The sequence below is a fragment of the Lissotriton vulgaris genome, chromosome 7 (assembly GCF_964263255.1).
Source record: "Lissotriton vulgaris chromosome 7, aLisVul1.2, whole genome shotgun sequence".
Taxonomy (NCBI): domain Eukaryota; kingdom Metazoa; phylum Chordata; class Amphibia; order Caudata; family Salamandridae; genus Lissotriton; species Lissotriton vulgaris.
Window position 1 is genome coordinate 1,414,846,034 of NC_141695.1, and position 20,596 is coordinate 1,414,866,629.

The following is a 20,596-nucleotide window of genomic DNA, read 5'->3' on the forward strand; positions in this document are numbered from 1 at the left end:
AACAAAAAAATATAAAAAATGTTCAGAAAAATAATAAAAAAATGTTAAAACAAAAACCAAAAAAAAGTTCTTTTCAGAACTACCTCCCCATTATAAAAAAAAATTGGTAGAATTTTTGGAACTCTGCCAAGCTCTATTTCTTTTAGTTCGCTCCCAGTTCGCACTCCGGTACGCGAACCAGGAGCGAACCAAAAAAAAAATTTTCAAAAAAAAACCAGTAAGTATAAGGAAAGGAAACAGACATTTATGTTACAAGAAAGACAGCTATAGGGAGTAAAGAAAAGATACTGTTACCCGCAATTCACTTCTGATCATGTCATATATTACATCATTTTTGACATGGTCAGTGACATCATCAGCAGTGGATTGCGAGTAACAGTATCTTTTGTTTACTTCCTATAGCTGTCTTTCTTGTAACATAAATTTCTGTTTCCTATCCTTATACTTATTGTTCTTGTTTTAAAATTTTTTTGAGATCATTCAGAAACAGTAACATTAATAGAGACAGAATGAGTGAATAATAATGAAGACGTATGAGAAGAGAGGGAGTGAGAAAAATACTGGAAGGAGTAGAATAATTAAGTAATAGAGAAAGGAATGAGAGCAGTAGCAAACGCAGGAAAGTAAGGATTAAAGAAATGAAGCAGTAGAACTAATAGATGTTAAATGTGATAGAGTAAATGATTGATTGAGGGTGACGATAAGGTGTGTCCTCTCTAAAAGTTTGTTTAAGGTGAGGCGTACTCAGGGTTGCATATCAAATTTATGCTTGTTGAAGAATACAGAGGAGATAATACATGTGAAGACCTACCATTGAAGTAAAACATGCCCACTTATTACATCATTCATGACATAGTCAGTGACATCATCAGCAGTGGAATGCGGGTTAAAAGAGTAGAAAACATTTACCTTATAATTCTTGTTAACTTTTAAAGAAAATTTTTCATACTTTCAATCTGTAAAAGAGAGAACAAACATTTCCAAAAATATTAAAACATGTATTTAAAAATTAGAAAAAAGAAGGGAAAAGGTTCAAGAAGAAACAGTTTTTAAACAACTTTGACACTTACAGAAGCCTCTGCTTCTCTACGTCCCCTACACAATCCTAAAGATATTTATTTTAAACAAACAGTATCTTCATGCTGATGAAGTGAGGCCTATTTTGGAACATGGTGCTTCTTTTGCATTGCTGATGTCTCACAATAGTGATGCAATAGCAGCGCAAAAGAGATGTAAAGCCATCATAAAATTGTGTGTAACATTGTAAATGATTGTTTCAGGATGCAAATAAGATGTGTCCTTTCAAGAGGTTTCTTTAATGTGAGGTCTATTCAGTTTTAAAAAAAAAACAGTACCCAGAAGTACTGCACTGTAAGCATTAAAATTGACACTTACAGAAGACTCAGTTTCTCCATATCTACCTCACATTTCTAAATGTATATCATAAGTACAAAAAGGAGAACATTAATTATACATGTTAAATGGTTTATTTTTGCTGTTCTCAGAATGTATCAAATTTCACTTAAATCAGTGACTTGAAGATATTCATCATGTAACAGCGGGGAAAAAAAAACACAATCAAAATGATTGTGTTTAAAAAACCCATACAACCTAAGAAATCTGAATTCAAAACTCCTTAAAATTAACTTACTTTCAATGACGTCGAAGGATGTCCTATGAACAGCGTCCACTCTGTTGTGCTATAAATATTTTCAGCCCGCCACTTTCTGAAAGAAAACCTCCATCGTTTTGAAAAATATGTTACATACAAGAAAAGACTTCTCACATTCTACCACATGTTTCCACTAGGCCAAATCATGTTGCAGCGATTCACAAGTCTTGTAATGCTTCCAATCAAATCCCGTCATTTTCTATTTTCGCAACTTTCAAAAAGAAAACATTTGAGATTATTTTCACAATCCTGGATTACTAATATCTTACCCTTCTTTGTCACTCATGTTCTCCTTTTCCTATGACACTGATTCTGCTTACTATGAAGCAGACTTCTTTGCATCAGGTTTATATAGTTGGATTTTTAAATTGACATTATAATTAAAAGTTTTGGACCAATAATCTAGACAGCATTGCAGACTTACATTCCCTCTACTTGATGAACCTTTTGCAATTCCTCACAGGAAATCCCGAGATTCTTTCTTTAAAATTTTGGTTTTAAAAACACCAGGTAAGAATTTTTAAGGTCAAACGGCAATTTTTTTTGAAAGTTACAACGGAATAATTGCAGAATGACCAGCCGTTTCGAGACTTTAAATAAGCTGTATAATGTCCTGATGTTGTTGAAGGACCATCGTGATAGATAATTGCTACAGTTACAAAAGTCCTTCCTGATATTGACAGCTGAGAAGCCACAAAATTTTTTATTAAAGTTGACAATTTTGATCCATCAGGCCTACATCGTTGGATCATTAAAATGACATACTGTCCATATCTACGTATAAATAATGTTGACATCATTTCAGATTTACATTGGCTACACTCCATGTTGTGATCCGCTGCATTTACTAGCTTATTAAAGGAGACTGATTTACTGTCTGGCAAAGTTAAATATATAAATCTTTCTGAGTCTACACTAGTAGTACTTGATACCCTACAGTTCTCGCAGTCATGCTGCCATTGATAAGAAAGCCCAAACAGGTGATCTACATCTACACCCTCATCTTGCAATACATCAAGCATATACATTAAAAACTCCTGACAATCTTGCTGATTATTTTCAGAGAAGTCTGTTTGACCTGAACATTCATCTAACAGATAACGAACTTCAGACACACTTTCTACTTTTGTTCGATCAGTGCTACATTTCTCGAAAACAGAATTCAACAAACAGCATAAAATTTGTTCTGAATTCAACAGAATCTGTTCTTTTAAACTCTCTAGTGAAAAGAGAACATTAACCACTACATTTGCATAGCAGTTGACACCAGAACTGTTTTCAAATTGAAAACCGACAACATCTTCAACAGAATCCACTTTCTTTCTGCTAACAATTTTTGGTTCATTGACTTTTGGTCTTTTTGCTACAATCTCCCTACTATTACTGATATTTCTACGTTTCCGGCCTACCACACGTTTCTCAAACAAAGGATATTGAGGCAAATGTGGCGCATACTCTCTTCTTAACCTATTGTATTCCTTAACACAATCTAGATCCGCACAAATGTTTGTGACATCACAGTCAATCAAGTACAATCCCGATAAAGTTCTAACTCGTGACAATGCCACATATGCCATACCCTCCTTGAACACAGAACTGCCAATATTCACCAATGCACTATCTACACTTAAACCTTGCGATTTATGGATTGTCGCCGCATATGCCAAGCAAACAGGAAACTGTTTACGGCGAACATATAAGTCTTTAACAAGCAAAAACCTAGCAGAACAACGACCAATTAGCTGTACTTCCTCAATGCCATCAAATTTAATTTTTAAAAATTCTATTCCATCTCTATTTCTGTATTTCTCAAAATCAACAACATTACCCATTGATCCATTTACCAGACCTCTTTCAACATGTAAATTCCTTCTCAAAATAATTCGGCAATTTAAACACACATTCAAAGTCTTTTCAAAACCCGCTGTTTTAGATATAGTCTTCTCTAATGAATCCAATTTTGATTTCAAATTCTCTGACAAAATAATTGTTGATCCCATATGCTCTATTTTGTCAATAGCTTCAAGTTTCACAATCTCTTGCTTTTCTAAATTCAACATTTTGTTGTTGAAGATGGCACATTCTGCAAGAGTTGGCATCAAACATATTCCGGATTTCTTCTCAGTAATTTTCTGAAAAATATTCTCAGCCACAATCTCTTGTTCGGGATATAAATTTGAAAGTAATCGTGCATTTAAAGCTTCTTTTCCATGCTCGGTCACTTTTCCAATTCTAATATCTTGTAGAATATTCTTGTAATCTTCATCCTTTGCCTGACGCATATTTTCATGCAGTTCAGCATAATTGAAGTTTAACCATATATTGACGTTGCCAATGCTCCCTAGGCACTTCCTGGTATCTTCATGCGTGAGTATTTTGAACACAGGTTGTCCTTTTACTGGTGTCAGCTGCAGAAGATCTCCGAAAACAATGATGTGTTTGCCACCAAATAACACATCATATTCAGTTTTAAGTACTTCTTGCATTCTCAAATGCACAAAGGCAAGCATGACATTGGAAACCATGCTTACTTCGTCAATGATAAGTAGTTTCATTTTCCTCAAGACTCTTGAAACTTCACAGCAAGCATCCCCAGATAACTTGTGGTATTGTAATTTGTTGTCATGCTCCACCGGCAGCATCAGTAGACGATGCAAAGTAATACCTTTAATGTTATGTGCTGCCAGTCCAGTTGGAGCGGTGACAACACAAGACAGCGATGACTCAGTCCTTTCCAGCAAATAACAAGAAATTGCTTTAATGAGGAAACTTTTTCCAGTTCCCGCTTCTCCACTCACGTACAGTCGGACAGGCTTCAACGATGTACATGAGCACTCTTTCTTCTCATGACTTAATCCATGCTCAATTTGCTTGGTAACTTCATCATATATTTTCCTCTGCTCAACGTTGAGTTGTTTTTCCAAGTCTTCTAAGTTAACTGAATCCTCCTGAGCATGTGCCATGGCTCTTTCCACTTCATTCATAGCAGTGGCAGCTTCATTTTCGATAATAGGTCCTCCAAGTGGATCTTGACTCAATGAAACAGAACTCTGACTGTCCTGAGAACTGTCTCTGGCAATCTCGGCTGCAATCGTTACTTCCTGCTCAATTTCCAAAGTTAGCATTTCTTGATATTTGGGAAAAGCAGGACATTCTATGGTCTCCTTAGCAGCAGTGAAAGAGTCTTCGTAACAGAGGAAATCTCCAAGCAGTTCCTCTTCTGCACGCCAAGGCTTGAAAAGTTGCAAAAGTGCTAAATAGAAAAACTCCTTTTTTTCTGGAGATTCGCCACTCAATTTTCGATGGTTTACTAATTGGCATTTTCTTTGCTTGACCAGGCATCCCTCACTTCCAATTACAGCATACACTCCTTTCTCAATATCTTCTTTGATGTTCCTCTTGAATATATAATTTTGTAGAACCTCATATAGACAAACATTCTCAAGGTGACTGCTTCGATTTGGATAATATGTATCCAACATGTTGGTCTTCAAAATGTCGGTACTGTTTGGTTCCTTTTCTGCCAAATACTCAATTTCCCGGACAGGTTTTAGAACTCGATTTCGCGTTGCAGCAAGACCAAGACTCGCCCAAACAATACTCCTGGATTTGGCATAGAGACTTGCTGAAGACAATCGATCAGAACATTCGTAAGCTCCGATTTCTCGATGCGACAACATCTTCAGACTGAAACTGTACAACTTCTTGCTGAGGCTCTTTTCATGGGAAATGTCCTCCCACATATCCTTCAGTTCTGTCTTTTCTTTTTTGGTGATGTAAGATGTCACATACCGAGCCACAGCCATACAGTTGTCAGCCACAAACTGTATATCCATGTTAGCATTCCACATGGACAAAATCACTGGGTTGTAGTCGTTGATGTATTTGGACTCTTCGTTCCTTTTCAAATTGTATGTATTTTTGGGTGATTTCCTCGTCACATTATGTCGCAGTGAAGACATCAAACTGTTCACTCTTCCTTTAGAAATCACCGGTCGTGGAAAGTTGAAACGACATTTGGTGTAGAACTTGTCCTTGTTTCTGAATTTACGACGACAGTACTTTCCACAACGATGGCTTTGGAAACGTAGAACTTGTTCTCTTAGGCTTTTCTTCTCCGTTGCATTTGGAACAGTACACGTAGAATACTGTTCTATGAAATTCATCACTAAGTCATCCGGATCTGTTCCAAATTTAGGTGCATCCTTGATCCACAACAACATATGTATATGAGGAGCACCTCTTGCTTGGTACTCCTTTCTCCAGAAGAAATCCAACACCTCTCCAAGAGGTGGATTCTTCTTATTTGTGATGAAAGACATCATAGCTTCAAATCTATGATTGAAGTACCTGCATACATTCACTGGATCCAAAGAACACAGTTCTCCAGGTGTCTTGAATTCAATGTTTTCAATATTTCCATTTGCCTCTCGTAGAAATTCAAGTAAGTCTTCCCAGCCATACTCGGCACAGCTCAGAGTGAGGAACCATGTCGGAGTTCCTAAGTTCCTCAGCATACATTTTAAATCACCATGACGACGGTACCAGTACTCATTAGTACCACGCTGACACGCCATGAGATTAATTAAGTGAGAATCCAAAATACTGTCTTGGACATTGACTTTATGCATAAAATCACTTGCCGAGATGTTTCGCATCTGTATACCACTTTTTAAGATGTGGTTCACTGCATATGACAGTCCAGACAGATCGCTTTCAAACAGGAGATGAAACAAATAGGGAATGCATTGACGAAACCTAGGATCTTCTGCATACAATCGTAAAGTTCGGTATTCAGACGCAGGAATTTGATGAGGTCGCTCATCATATCTTCCTCCTCGACCTGTGGGAAATAGCTGTGGGAAACACCGAGCTTCCAAACTTTCCTCCCAAACACTAAAGGGACTCCCTTTGGCTTGTTTCATTTGAAACAACTCAATAGCATTCCCCATGACTTCCTTGGAATGCAAAGGATGAACACTATAATGTTCATATATTTCTTCACTTTTAGAGGCCTCTACTTTCTCAATTTGGCCAGCACACAAATCGCTATCCTCTTCATCACTTACTTCCTCTTCTGCAACATATACATTCTTATAGTACTTATTATTTTTCTTCAAATACACTGTTGCCTTTTTGACTTTCCTAACATCCACTAAATCTTGCCATATTTTCTTATTCTTTGTCGGAACCCCATTAACCAAGATAACCAGAGGTTCCTCTTCCACTTTTTCTATTCCAATTGTGTTAATGTTTTTGTTCAAATCTAGAGGCAAATAAACAACTCTTCCCTTTAATCCTCTCTGTAAATCTGCTGGAGGCAACTTCCCTGTCTTTGGCTCCATTCTTACAATAGCTTGAAAGGGATGGATACTTTGAATCAAAATAGATTCATAAGTATTTAAATCCTTCAATTCAGAAGGAATCTCAACCAATTCCAGATTATTATGAACTGCCCTAGCAGGCATCTGGTTTTGGTTTAATTTATTACAACAATAAGTACACACACGTTGATCCGATCCCAAATCAAAACAATTTTCTACCATCAAGTATGTGGCAAAATCCTTCCATTCACTATTATTTTCCCTTTCACTTTTTGCATATAAATCCACTACCTTAGTCTGATTCTTATAATAAGTGCGTCGACAACATACACAAGTGAAATTAGGCCTCTCACTTGATTTCATCTGAAACGTGGCAATTTCCTTCTGAAAATTATCTGTACTGGAAACCTGTACATTATCTTCAACATTACCCTCTACTTCAGGGTCAATTTGAACATTCTCATCTTTACTACCAAAGTAACAAAACTCAATTTCTTCACAAATATTCTTCACATCTATTTCAGAACCATGCAAAAGAGCAGCACATAATTGTTTAAGCATAATTGCTGGACTCTTAGCATAATACAACATTCTCACTAATTTTCTCACTTTATTATGATGCACTGCTAGCATCCTGAAATGATGAAAAACACTCTGGCATACTCTCCTGGAAAGACAAGCCAGTGAATGACCACGCAAACCTGTCATTTGTCTCACTCTGCAAGGATCTAAATCTTGCAACAACTTCATTTTCTGCTTCAAACTTTTCTTATTAAATGTCCGTATAAAATCACAAAGCAAATTGATGGAAACCTGTCGCACACTGCAAATAGAACTACACTTCCAAATGTACACAGGACCCTTAGGACGTCTTCCTAAAACCTCATCACTTAGCGCCTCTTCTGTCTCTGTTGTCGCAAGTTTTTCTTTTTCAACTGGACAACCATCCTTCACTTCATAAGCTCGACCACTGGTGTCAACTGCAAACACCAAATCATTATCCTGAAAATAACTCTCCTCATTAAAAAATGCCTCACAACTTGAACTATGCATCCATTCTCCGGAAAAAACTTCACAAAAGTTACTACGATTTACTACTCTCTTCCATCTACTTTTTGTTTTGAAATCAGAAATTACCTTGCTTAGTTTCCTAATTCTATTGATTACCAAAATAAACAACTTTCGCTTAATTTCAAAAGCATGATCAATCATTTTCTCTACATTTTTCTTCTTCTTATAAAATGCCACTTTCTGTTGGCCTTTCTTAATATTTTTTAATAAATTAACTATTATCCTGTTACGGAACATTCGTTTTCGAATGTCCCTAAACTGTTGTTTCCTTCTACTATCATGCACAGAGTTATCTCTTCCTCTACCAGTAACATTTTTGATGGGTCTTTCCTTTCCATTTAAATTGCTTTTCTTTTTCTGAACTGAAACATTTTTGCGATAAATACTTTTTTTACTAAAAATATTTCTTAAGAATGATTTTGTGCTCTTACCCGGAGCTTTCTTGGTGTTTTGATAAGTATTTGGGGAAGAGGACTGCTGCAATAAAAGATCATCCTGCTGTCTTTGACGTTTTCTAGCCTTTCTAATTCGATTTTTCGTAGGCATTTTTCAAAATATGAAAAGATCTGCAGTTGAATCTGTGGAAAAATATAATAAAAAATGTTATTAACCACTATTACCAAACAGTAAATGAATAATAGTCATCAAAAACTTAATGCCCTACTTATTATTTAACATAGCAAATCTTTTGCACCAGCACTGCATCACAAAAATGACACACAGTGGTACAAAACAAGCATACAACAATCATAAATCTCTCCCTAACATTTTAAATGATTAATTCAGGATGACGATAAGGTGTGGCCTATCTAAAGGTTTGTTTAGGCCCAGATCTTTGGACTGGGGTGAATGTGTCTCATTGATCCACATTCGGTCCATCGCCTGTTTTGTTTATTTGAGGTGAGGCCAACACATGGTTGCAGATAAGATTTTCACTGAAGAAAACAAAGGAGATAATACATGTGAAGGCCTACCAATGAAGTAAGTCATTATTTGAAATCAATTACATTTCTGGATATGTACTGCTAAAGCTTCATAGGTTGTTTTGGGTCATATTTATAAGGCATATGAGTGTCTATGATGTTATTTTTCCTTTTTAAATGGAAAGCGTTCTTCATGGTGCAAGTTTCTTGTAAATACGCTCCCACTTGCGCTTGGCAAATTTAGATTTTGATTATGGGAGTTACATAGCCATGTTAATAATGTCAAAAAAATGGTGCTAGGGCATTCCAAAAAACGCTTTCATGTGTCTCAAGGACATTTTCAGTCATTTCCTCTTGAATGCAGGTATACAATTGATTTATATGCTGTATTTAAAAACGATTTTTTGAAATCAATTACATTTCTGGTTATGTCCTGCTAGAGCTTCATAGGTTGTTTTGGGTAATATTTATAAGGCATTTGAGTGTCTATTATGTTATTTTACCCTTTTTAAATGGAAAGCGTACCTCATGGGGCAAGTTTCTTGTAAATACGCTCCCACCTGCGGTTGGCAAATTTAGATTTTGATTATGCCCTTACACCATTTTTGGGACATTATTAACATGCCTATGTAACTCCCATAATCAAAATCTAAATTTGCCAACCGCAAGTGGGAGCGTATTTACAAGAAACTTGCCCCATGAGGTACGCTTTCCATTTAAAAAGGGTAAAATAACATAATAGACACTCAAATGCCTTATAAATATGACCCAAAACAACCTATGAAGCTCTAGCAGGACATATCCAGAAATGTAATTGATTTCAAAAAATCGTTTTTAAACACAGCATATAAATCAATTGTATACCTGCATTCAAGAGGAAATGACTGAAAATGTCCTTGAGACACATGAAAGCGTTTTTTGGAATGCCCTAACACCATTTTTTTGACATTATTAACATGGATATGTAACTCCCATAATCAAAATCTAAATTTGCCAACCGCAAGTGGGAGCGTATTTACAAGAAACTTGCACCATGAAGAACGCTTTCCATTTAAAAAGGAAAAATAACATCATAGACACTCATATGCCTTATAAATATGACCCAAAACAACCTATGAAGCTCTAGCAGTACATATCCAGAAATGTAATTGATTTCAAATAATCGTTTTTAAACACAGCATATAAATCAATTGTATACCTGCATTCAAGAGGAAATGACTGAAAATGTCCTTGAGACACATGAAAGCGTTTTCTGGAATGCCCTAGCACCATTTTTTTGACATTATTAACATGGCTATGTAACTCCCATAATCAAAATCTAAATTTGCCAAGCACAGGTGGGAGCGTATTTACAAGAAACTTGCACCATGAAGAACGCTTTCCATTTAAAAAGGAAAAATAACATCATAGACACTCATATGCCTTATAAATATGACCCAAAACAACCTATGAAGCTCTAGCAGTACATATCCAGAAATGTAATTGATTTCAAAAAATCGTTTTTAAACACAGCATATAAATCAATTGTATACCTGCATTCAAGAGGAAATGACTGAAAATGTCCTTGAGACACATGAAAGCGTTTTCTGGAATGCCCTAGCACCATTTTTTGGACATTATTAACTTGGCTATGTAACTCCCATAATCAAAATCTAAATTTGCCAAGCACAGGTGGGAGCATATTTACAAGACACTTGCCCCATGAGGAATGCTTTCCATTTAAAAAGGAAAAAATAACATCAAAGACACTCAAATGCCTTATAAATATGACTCAAAACAACCTATGAAGCTCTAGCAGTACATATCCAGAAATGTAATTGATTTCAAAAATCGTTTTTAAAAACAACATATCTGTTTCAGCTTACATAAGAGACCATGGAATGGGCTCCATGTACAACAATAACTTGTGTTACTGCATGCCAGAATGCTACACCGAATATGCAATTACAATTTCTCAAAGTAACAAAATCTATTTGTATATCACTAGAGACAAAGCCACATTTTAAAAACACAGCTTTCTTCATCATTTTCTCCTTAAATCATACTATTCTCTATCTAAAATAAATAAATCTTTTTTCACCTTTGCAAATACTTTTTGAGTTTTGAAAACAGTCTCAGAAATACACCAAATTGTCTTCAGCAGAAGAAAAAGGATGCACTCCAGAGGCTGCAGCTATTGAAAGCACAGAAATACAGATATTCATTTCACATATCTCTCATATTAGCCAATCATAACTCTTCCCTCACTTTTTTCAAATCAAAACCCTTCCCCCCTCTGCCCTCTCTGCCTTTTTTCCATAGCAACCACCTCCTGGAACACCTCTCATGTTTGCAAATTCACACAACAATGTTTCAATTGAACTCTGAACCCTCAGTGCACCTGCGTATCCAGTGCAATCTTTCATTAAATGTTTCTTCCTTGACCATTCAAATTACATCTTTCAAAGAACACATCCATGCACCCTAACTTTCTGTTTTCAGAAATGGAAATGCACCAATCACTGCTAATGAATCATTAGCATTGGAAATCCACAGTTTTTTTTCTTTACAAACTCCTACTGTTTCAACTGCCCTTTCATTACCACACTTCATCTGACTCGTCAGTAGCGGTCTGCTGTGCGAATAGTCCCAAGGCAAAGGGGCGCCCCACTACAACAGACGAGCCTCCACCTGGGGAGGCCCATTCACGCCGCCAAACCCCCCCCCCCCCCCCGGGGCGCCCCACGCCGTTTTTCGGAGCAGCATTGTAGGATACCAAAACCAGTACGGCACCCAGGTGACATCACCTGGGTGCCGTCCAGAACTCAGCACGTTGTGCTGCCTTGGGACTATTCGCACAGCAGACCGCTACTGACGAGGCACAGTGCAGCAAAAGCGGGCGGAAAACCGCTGAATGGCAAGTGAAATGCTAAAGGGGCACCCCACTACAACAGACGAGCCTCCACCTGGGGAGGCCCGTTCACGCCGCCTCCCCCCCCCCCCGGGGCGCCCCACGCCGTTTTTCGGAGCAGCATTGTAGGATACCAAAACCAGTGCGGCACCCAGGTGACATCACCTGGGTGCCGTCCAGAACTCAGCACGTTGTGCTGCCTTGGGACTATTCGCACAACAGACCGCTACTGACCATTGTTGCTTCTGTTTTAATAAAAAAAAAATTAAGGTGTTTACTGTTTTTGTTGCGATGTATATATTTATAAGTTATTAAAGTGTTATAATCCTACTACTTTGTTGGAGTGCTATATATTTTTAATGTGACACATAATTGCGGAGACTTTGATGTACAAAAAGGCATCCCTGAAATCTTCCGCTTCAGGCTCAGTCCCACACACCCTCACAGTGAGAATCCCCTCCCCAATCACAATACAGGATGGGACGCGTGTGGTGTGATGGATCTCATCGGGTGGGGGCCTTGATCTACTGTAACTCCTTTGAAGAGGGGTGATTCTTTACAGTGGAGGCCATAAACTACATCCGAAGGGCTAGGTGATAGCCTGGGACCGGCCTGGACAATCAGACTCAAAGGAAGAGGAATGTCAGAGGGTGGTGTCGGGCGGGCGCAGGGTGTGATTCTCAGGGAAGAGCAGCGCAGATGGGGGGAGGTTTATGGCCCATGCATAAGACAGAGAGCGGGGGTGACCAGTGCGTGGGGGAGATGCTTGCGAGGGTGGGGAGCCATGCTGAGGATCGGCGGCGTGCAGAGAGTGGGTCTGGTCAAGGCATCTAAAATGGCTGCCGTGCACGACAAAAGTGGTGGCATTGGAAAAAAAGCAAGATGGCGCAGACAATGTTTATCAATACGAATTAATTTATAACAATTATTTTTAACAATATATTTACTCGCAGTGACAAAATGGCGGTCAACACTTCCTAATTTCCTTCGAATCGAACGTTAACACGTCACGACCGGCGGCGTGCAGAGAGTGGGTCTGGTCAAGGCATCTAAAATGGCTGCCGTGCACGACAAAAGTGTGGCATTGGAAAAAAAGCAAGATGGCGCAGACAATGTTTATCAATACGGATTAATTTATAACAATTATTTTTAACAATATATTTACTCGCAGTGTCAAAATGGTGGTCAACACTTCCTGATTTCCTTCGAATCGAACGTTAACAGACGTCACGCAGCAAAAAAAAAACGCTCACGCGCAGCCGCTGGAAAACGAGTATCAACATATATGAGCCTCCTCAGCCACCCTCAGAAAACATAGGGGGTCAGGATACGTCTCCCGTACCCCCTTATACCCATTTCTCACATTGTTTTTCCTCCATCTTGTAATTTAATTAAATCGAAACACAAAATGGCGGATTCCCGTTTCGCGTCCCGATTCGCTACCCGGTTAGCGAACCGGAAAGCACTTCTACCGCAATTTTTTTTTTTTTATTTGCCCCACGGGACCCTTTAATAACCCTTTAATAACCCCAACATCATTCCTAGAGGGTCAAGAAGGGTCTACCTTGCCCCCTTTCATTAAATTCCCCCTTCGTTTTTCTCATCCTCTTGTCTCTCGATCCTACCGAGAGACAAGATGGCGGCCGCTACGGACTGTTTAGAATGTTGACAGACACCGGAGAGCCAATCAGCTTTGCTTCGCAAAGCTCCGTTACGCGAAAAGTACGCGAACTGGTGCGCTATCTGGGACGCTGTCACAGTTATATCTGTTTTTTTTAAACATTAATTTCTCAAAATCGACTGGAGCACATATATTGAGACCCAGCAAAGGCACATCGGGCTAACAGTCCCTACAATTTTGCCAAGTTTCGTGCAAATCCATTCAGCCGTTCGAGCTAAAAGTGAGGCCAAACGCCCTATGGAAAAATGAATGGGAAAAACGCGTTTTGGGACCCCCCTTTTTTCTCGGCCCCCCTTGACGAAACCCCCCAAAGTTTCAGGGGCTGCTCAGAAACAAAATGTGCCATTTTCCTGAAAATTTCAGCCGATTCCGTCCACAAACGCCAAAGTTATTAGACATAGAATTTTCAAAAGTTACATAGAGAAAAAATCCTAACTATATATACCTACTGGCGACCGCCAGTAGTTAATATATATATATATATATATTCACTGAAAAAACCATAGGTTTCACACCAGTTATAGTTAGGAATTGGCATTTAAAAAACCTATTAAATTCACTGAAAAAACCATAGGTTTCACACCAGTTATAGTTAGCTGGAAATTTTACTGATATAAAACCATTGAAATTCCCACGTTATAGTTAGTCGGACTCACTATAACTTGCGCGTGCAATGCACTGCTGATGACGTCACATATTACATCACTCATGACATGGTCAGTGACATCACTCATGACATCACTGATGACACCATCCAGTGAATATGTGTCTTTCTGAAAAATAAATATTAGTGAGTTATGTTTAAATATTTAAATACATATATTAGTGTTTCACTTTGTGTATAAGTGGCTACATGTGTTGATAAGTAGCTACATGCGTATGTATATGGGTTATTTGATATTTTTATTAGTATTAGTATGAGTGTCTATATGGTTTGGTGGAGGTATTACTTAGCACATAGATGCATGAGTGACTGACTCTTTGTTTGTATGTGTTTTGAAGACAGCATATGTACAGGACTGTATGGGTGGATGAGTGTCTATATGTGTTTGTTAGTGAGTGAATGACTGTCTCACTAGTGTCTTTATCAGTAACTACATATGTTTTAATCTAGTATATATGAATATTGATGTATATAACTGAGTATATGTGAGAGTAAGAGATTGTAAGATTTCCTGTTTAAATAAGTATGTGTTTCTATAAGTGATTGTTTAAGAGAATAAATATGTGTAATTTTCAATAGAAGTAAGGTGGAAGTGTGTGTATAACTCTATTTTCAAATAAATGGTTGTTCAATAGTTTATTTGCACGTGTGAATATGTGTGTGAATAACTTTTGGATGAATGTCGGTGTGTAACAGAATGTATAGGTGTATCTCTTCATATGATGAGTGAGTATATGTATGAGTGACTATATAGAACTGTTGGTGAATGAGTGGATGAGTATATAGATAGTGGAAGTACAGAATTGCTTGTTGTAACTGATATAGGTATGTCCATTTTTTAAAAATTTCAGTTTCTATTTTTGAATATGTGTCTCAAGGGTTACTTTACACTGAGAGGAGGTCTGTCACTGTGTCACAAGGATGGTGTCATCAGTGATGTCATGAGTGATGTCACTGACCATGTCATGAGTGATGTAATATGTGACGTCATCAGCAGTGCATTGCACGCGCAAGTTATAGTGAGTCCGACTAACTATAACGTGGGAATTTCAATGGTTTTATATCAGTAAAATTTCCAGCTAACTATAACTGGTGTGAAACCTATGGTTTTTTCAGTGAATTTAATAGGTTTTTTAAATGCCAATTCCTAACTATAACTGGTGTGAAACCTATGGTTTTTTCAGTGAATTTCATAGGTTTTTTAAATGCTAATTCCTAACTATAACTGGTGTGAAACCTATGGTTTTTTCAGTGAATTTCATAGGTTTTTTTAATGCTAATTCCTAACTTTTTATTCATACTCATACCTATGTGTTTTTTAGTGAATTGCTAAAGTATGTTTTTGTAAAAATGAACACTATAATGTATATTGCGATAATATTTTTAATTTAAAATATTTTTTTTTTATATTTCACTTTGGTGCGCTTTCGGTGCGCGCACTGGTGCGCGTACCGTCAGCGCACTAACAAAAAAAAAGAAAAAAAAATGAAGGAGGGACTGTGTAATAGATAGTAAGACAGATAAAAACTGTAAAAGGAAGTAACTGAGAAAAGAAAAATGAGTAATGGAGCAAAAGAAAGAAGAAATAGGAAGAAGACTAAAGCAGAGGTTAAGGGAGAATGTAAATGGATGTTGAAAGTAAAAAGAAGGACAGTTAAGTATGGGAATGTCAGGTAGTGACGGAATCAGAGGAAAAGAATAGCAGTGATTGAGGGAAAGTAAATATCAGTGAATATAAGTAAAGAGGGGTGAAAGAGGGTACATGTAAGTGAATAAGGGTAACACATGGGGAGTAATAGACAGAAAGAAGAGAGAGAGTAAAAGAAGGACTGTCACAAAGGGACTAAGTGAACCAGTAAAAAAGGTAAGTGAAGGAGTGTGCATAGGCAGAAGTACTGAAAGAAATTGAATGTGGTCGGAAGTAAACATGCAACAAAAGAATAAGTGAGGGAAGCAAAGTAAGGAAATAGGTGTGCGGTAGGGTGACAGAAAAATAGTGAAAATAAAACAAAAGGTGATAACAAAAAACATTTTACAAACACACTTACCATATAATCTATGCAAATTTGTATCTGTGAAAGATAAAGGAAAAAACATGTTATAATTACATAAAAATGTATATTAAAATAGAAGAAATAGTTCATGAGGTTTAAAAATCTACAAAAGTTTACTTAGAAATGAAGCAATAGTAAAGGATACAAAAACAGAAAGAAAGTAATGTAGAAAGAAAAAAAAAGGAAAAAGAAATAGTTGGAGATCAAATTCCTAAAGGTAAAAAAGATACTAAAAGAATGTAAAATATCAAAACAAAATGAGTAAAGATAAGAAACTAAAAGAAAAATGATTGAAAAAGAGAGAAGTCAGATTGATAAACTATAAATAAAATAGAGGAATAGAAGATGATTGAGAGTGAGTGAAGTGAAGTCACAGAGTGAAGGGATGAAAGGAATGAAGTTAGTATAGAACGATGGATAAAACAGGAGTGAGAGAGTAAGTACACAGAAAGACAAAAGGAAGAACTAACTGAACTACAGTACAATGAGTGTGAAAGAAAAAAAAATGGAGAAAGAGAAAGAGGGTTAGGAAACTAAAGCAGTGGTACTAAGAGAATATAAAAAAGATAAAAAGTGGTGGAAGGAACTGAGGAAATGCAGATAGTTCTTATTACATTAAGAAGTTGTGAATGAAGTACAGTAAAGAAACAGCAATGAAAAAAGAGTGTAAATTAGTAAAGAGAGGTAAATAAGGGTGAAGAAGAAAATGAGTGCATAATAATGTGAACACAATATAAATTACATAAAGCAAACAACACAATAACTTCTACAATATGTTACATTATTTATTTTTGCTGTTCTCAGAATATATTGAATTCCACTTAAATTAGTGAGTTCAAAGTCTTCATCATATAACAGCGGGGAAAAAAAAACACAATCTAAAAGATTGTGTTTAAAAAAACCCATTCAAACATACATCTCATATATGTACACTAATCTTTGATTCACTTACTTTTCCATGAGGCCAAGTAGAAGATAGTGAAGGTCCTTTTGGTAGAAAAAAAGTCTGCTGTTCCTTATAAGTTCCATTTCATCGACTTCCTATGAAAAAAGATCTAAAAACATCATACCATACACAATCCTCACGGCCAATTTGTGTCAGATATATCGGTATTTTTTACTTTGAGATCCACTTAAAGTATCTACATGAGATTGCAGATAGTGAAGATCCTTTTGGTGAAAAAAGTCTCCTGTGCTCTATAACTTCGATTTCATCAACTTCCTATGAAAAAAGATCTAACAACATCATATCTTACATTTTCCTCACGGCCAATTTGTGTCAGATATATCAGTATTTTTTACTTTGAGATCCACTTAAAGTATCTACATGAGATAAATAATTTCAAATATTAGATTAACTAACTAACTAACTAACTTTTATTAACTATTCCCGTCCTCAAAGGCCAATTCCCTTTACTAAAACTTTGGTTTTAAAAACACTAGATAAGAATTTGTAGAGTCATAAGGCAAACGTTGTTTATAAGTTAAATGAGAATCATTGCAGTAACTCCATCCATTTTCAGATTTTAAGTAGCATGTATAATGTCCTGAGGTGGTCGAAGGTCCATCATGATAAATAATAGCTTCAGTTGTAAAGGTCCTTCCAGAAATTGATAACTGAGAAGCCACAAAATTTTTGATAGAAGTTGTCAATTTAGTTCCATCAGGTCTACATCGTTGGAAAACTAAAATGATATACTGCCCATACCTTTGTATAAATAATGTGGACAGCATTGTACAGTTACATTGGGTACACACCATATTATGATCTGCTGCTTTAACTAGATTTTTAAAAGACACTGATTTACAGTCTGGTAAAGTCAAATATATAAATCTTTCAGTGTCTATTGTAGTAGTACTTGATAAACTACAATTGTGGCAGTCATGCTGCCATTGATAAGAAAGACTGAAAAGATTATCTACATCTACACCTTCATCTTCCAAAACACCAAACATATACATTAAAAATTCCTGACAATCCTGCTGAATGTTCTGTGAAAATTTATCTTGACCAGAACACAAATCTAAAATATTTCGAATTTCTGTTACACTTTCTATTTGTGCTGTAACACTGCTACATTTCTGAAACACAGAATTCAATAAACCACACAATCTTTGATCCCGATTTTCAACAATCTGTTCTTGTAAACTTTTAAGAAAAAAAACAACATTAACCACTACATTAGCATAGCAGTTGACACCAGAACTGTTTTCAAACTGAAATCCAACAACATTTTCTCCACAATTCTTTTTCTTCCTGTTTTCAATTACAGTTTTCTCTACTTTTTGTCTTTTTGCAACTACCTCACTACAATTATCCTCATTTCTTCTTTTTCGGCCTACCACACGTTTTTCAAACAGAGGATATTGAGGCAAATGTGGAGCATACTCTCTTCTTAACCTATTGTATTCTTTAACACAATCTAGATCTGCAGAAATCTTTGTCTCATCACACGCAATCAAATACAATCCTGATAAAGTTCTGACTCGAGATAATGCCACATATGCCATACCCTCTTTAAACACAGATCTTCCAATGTTCACCAATGCACTATCTACACTTAAACCTTGAGATTTATGAATTGTCACTGCATACGCCAAACAAACAGGAAACTGTTTTCGGCGAACATATAAGTCTTTTACAAGTAAAAATCTAGCAGAACAACGACTTATTTGTTGTACTTGTTCAATGCCATCAAATTTTATTTTTAAAAATTCAATTCCATCTCTATTTCTGTAATTCACAAAATCAACAACATAACCCATTGCTCCATTTACCAGACCGCTTTCAACATTTAAATTCCTTCTCAAAATGATACGACAATTTAAACACACATTCAGAGTCTTTTCAAAACCAGCTGTTTTTGAAATACTTTTCTCCAATGAATGCAATTTAATTTTCAAATTTTCTGACAAAACAATTGTTGCACCCATATGCTCTATTTTATCTATTGCTTCTAGTTTCACAATCTCTTCATTTTCTAAGTCTAACATTTTTTGGTTGAAGATGGAACATTCTTGCAGAGTTGGCATCAAACATATCCCAGATTTCTTCTCAGTCATTTTTTTAAAAATATTCTCTGGAAGAATGTTGTCATTTGGATACAAATTTGAAATTAATCGACTATGCAAAGCTTTTTTCCCTTTCTCAGTCATTTTTCCAATTCTTACATCTTGTAGAATATTTTTATAATCTTCATCCTTGGCCTGTCGCATATTTTGAAGCAGTTCAGCATATTTAAAATTTAGCCATATATTAACATTTCCAATGCTTCCAAGGGACTTCCTGGTATCTTCATGCGTGAGCATTTTAAACACTGGTTGTCCTTTTACTGGAGTCAACTGCAATAGATCTCCAAAAACAATAATGTGTTTTCCTCCAAATAACACATCATAGTCTGTTTTAAGAATTTCTTGCATTCTCAAATGCACAAAAGCAAGCATTAGATTTGAGACCATGCTTACTTCATCTATGATAAGAAGTTTCATTTTCTTCAAGACTCTTGAAACTTCAGAACACGCATCTCCAGATAGCTTGTTGTAATGCAATTTATTATCATGTTCAACTGGCAGCATCAATAAACGATGTAGAGTAATCCCTTTAATGTTATGTGCTGCCAGACCAGTTGGAGCAGTTACAACACAAGACAGTGGTGAATCAGTCCTTTTCTGCAGATAACTTGCAACGGCTTTAATTAGAAAACTTTTTCCTGTCCCCGCTTCTCCACTTACATACAGTCGGACAGGGTCAAATAATATACATGAGCACTCTTTTTTCTCATGTCTGAATCCATGTTCAATCTGCTCTGTGACTTCATCATATATCTTTTTCTGCTCAATGTTTAGTTGCGTTACCAAATCTTCTAAGTTAACTCCATCCTCTTGAGCTTGTTCCATAGCTCTTTCCACCTCATCCATGGCAGTGGCAGCTTCATTTTGGATAATTGGTCCTCCTAGTGGATCCTGGCTCAATGAAGTAGAACTCTGACTATCTTGAGAACTGTTTTTAGCTATCTCTTCAGCAATTGTGGTTTCTTGCTCCATTTCTTCATTCAACATTTGCAGATAATTTAGAAAAATAGGACATTCTATGGTATCCTTAGTTGCATTAAAAGAGTCTTCATAACAGAGAAAATCTCCAAGTAGTTCCTCTTCTGTACGCCATGGCTTAAAGAGTTGCAAAAGAGCTAAGTAGTAAAATTCTCTTTTGTCTGGAACTTCACAACTCAATTTCCGATGATTAATCAAATGGCCTTTTTTCTGCTTCACTAGACATCCTTCATAGCCAATGAGTGCATATTTTCCATTATTGATATC

General features: G+C 36.5%; 1 protein-coding gene across 1 annotated transcript in view; it reads right to left on the reverse strand.

Moving 5' to 3' along the window:
• LOC147705750 (uncharacterized) overlaps positions 1–20,596 on the reverse strand; it is a 68,172-nt gene that overhangs the window by 38,984 nt on the left and 8,592 nt on the right. The gene's annotated exons all lie outside the window — the stretch shown is intronic.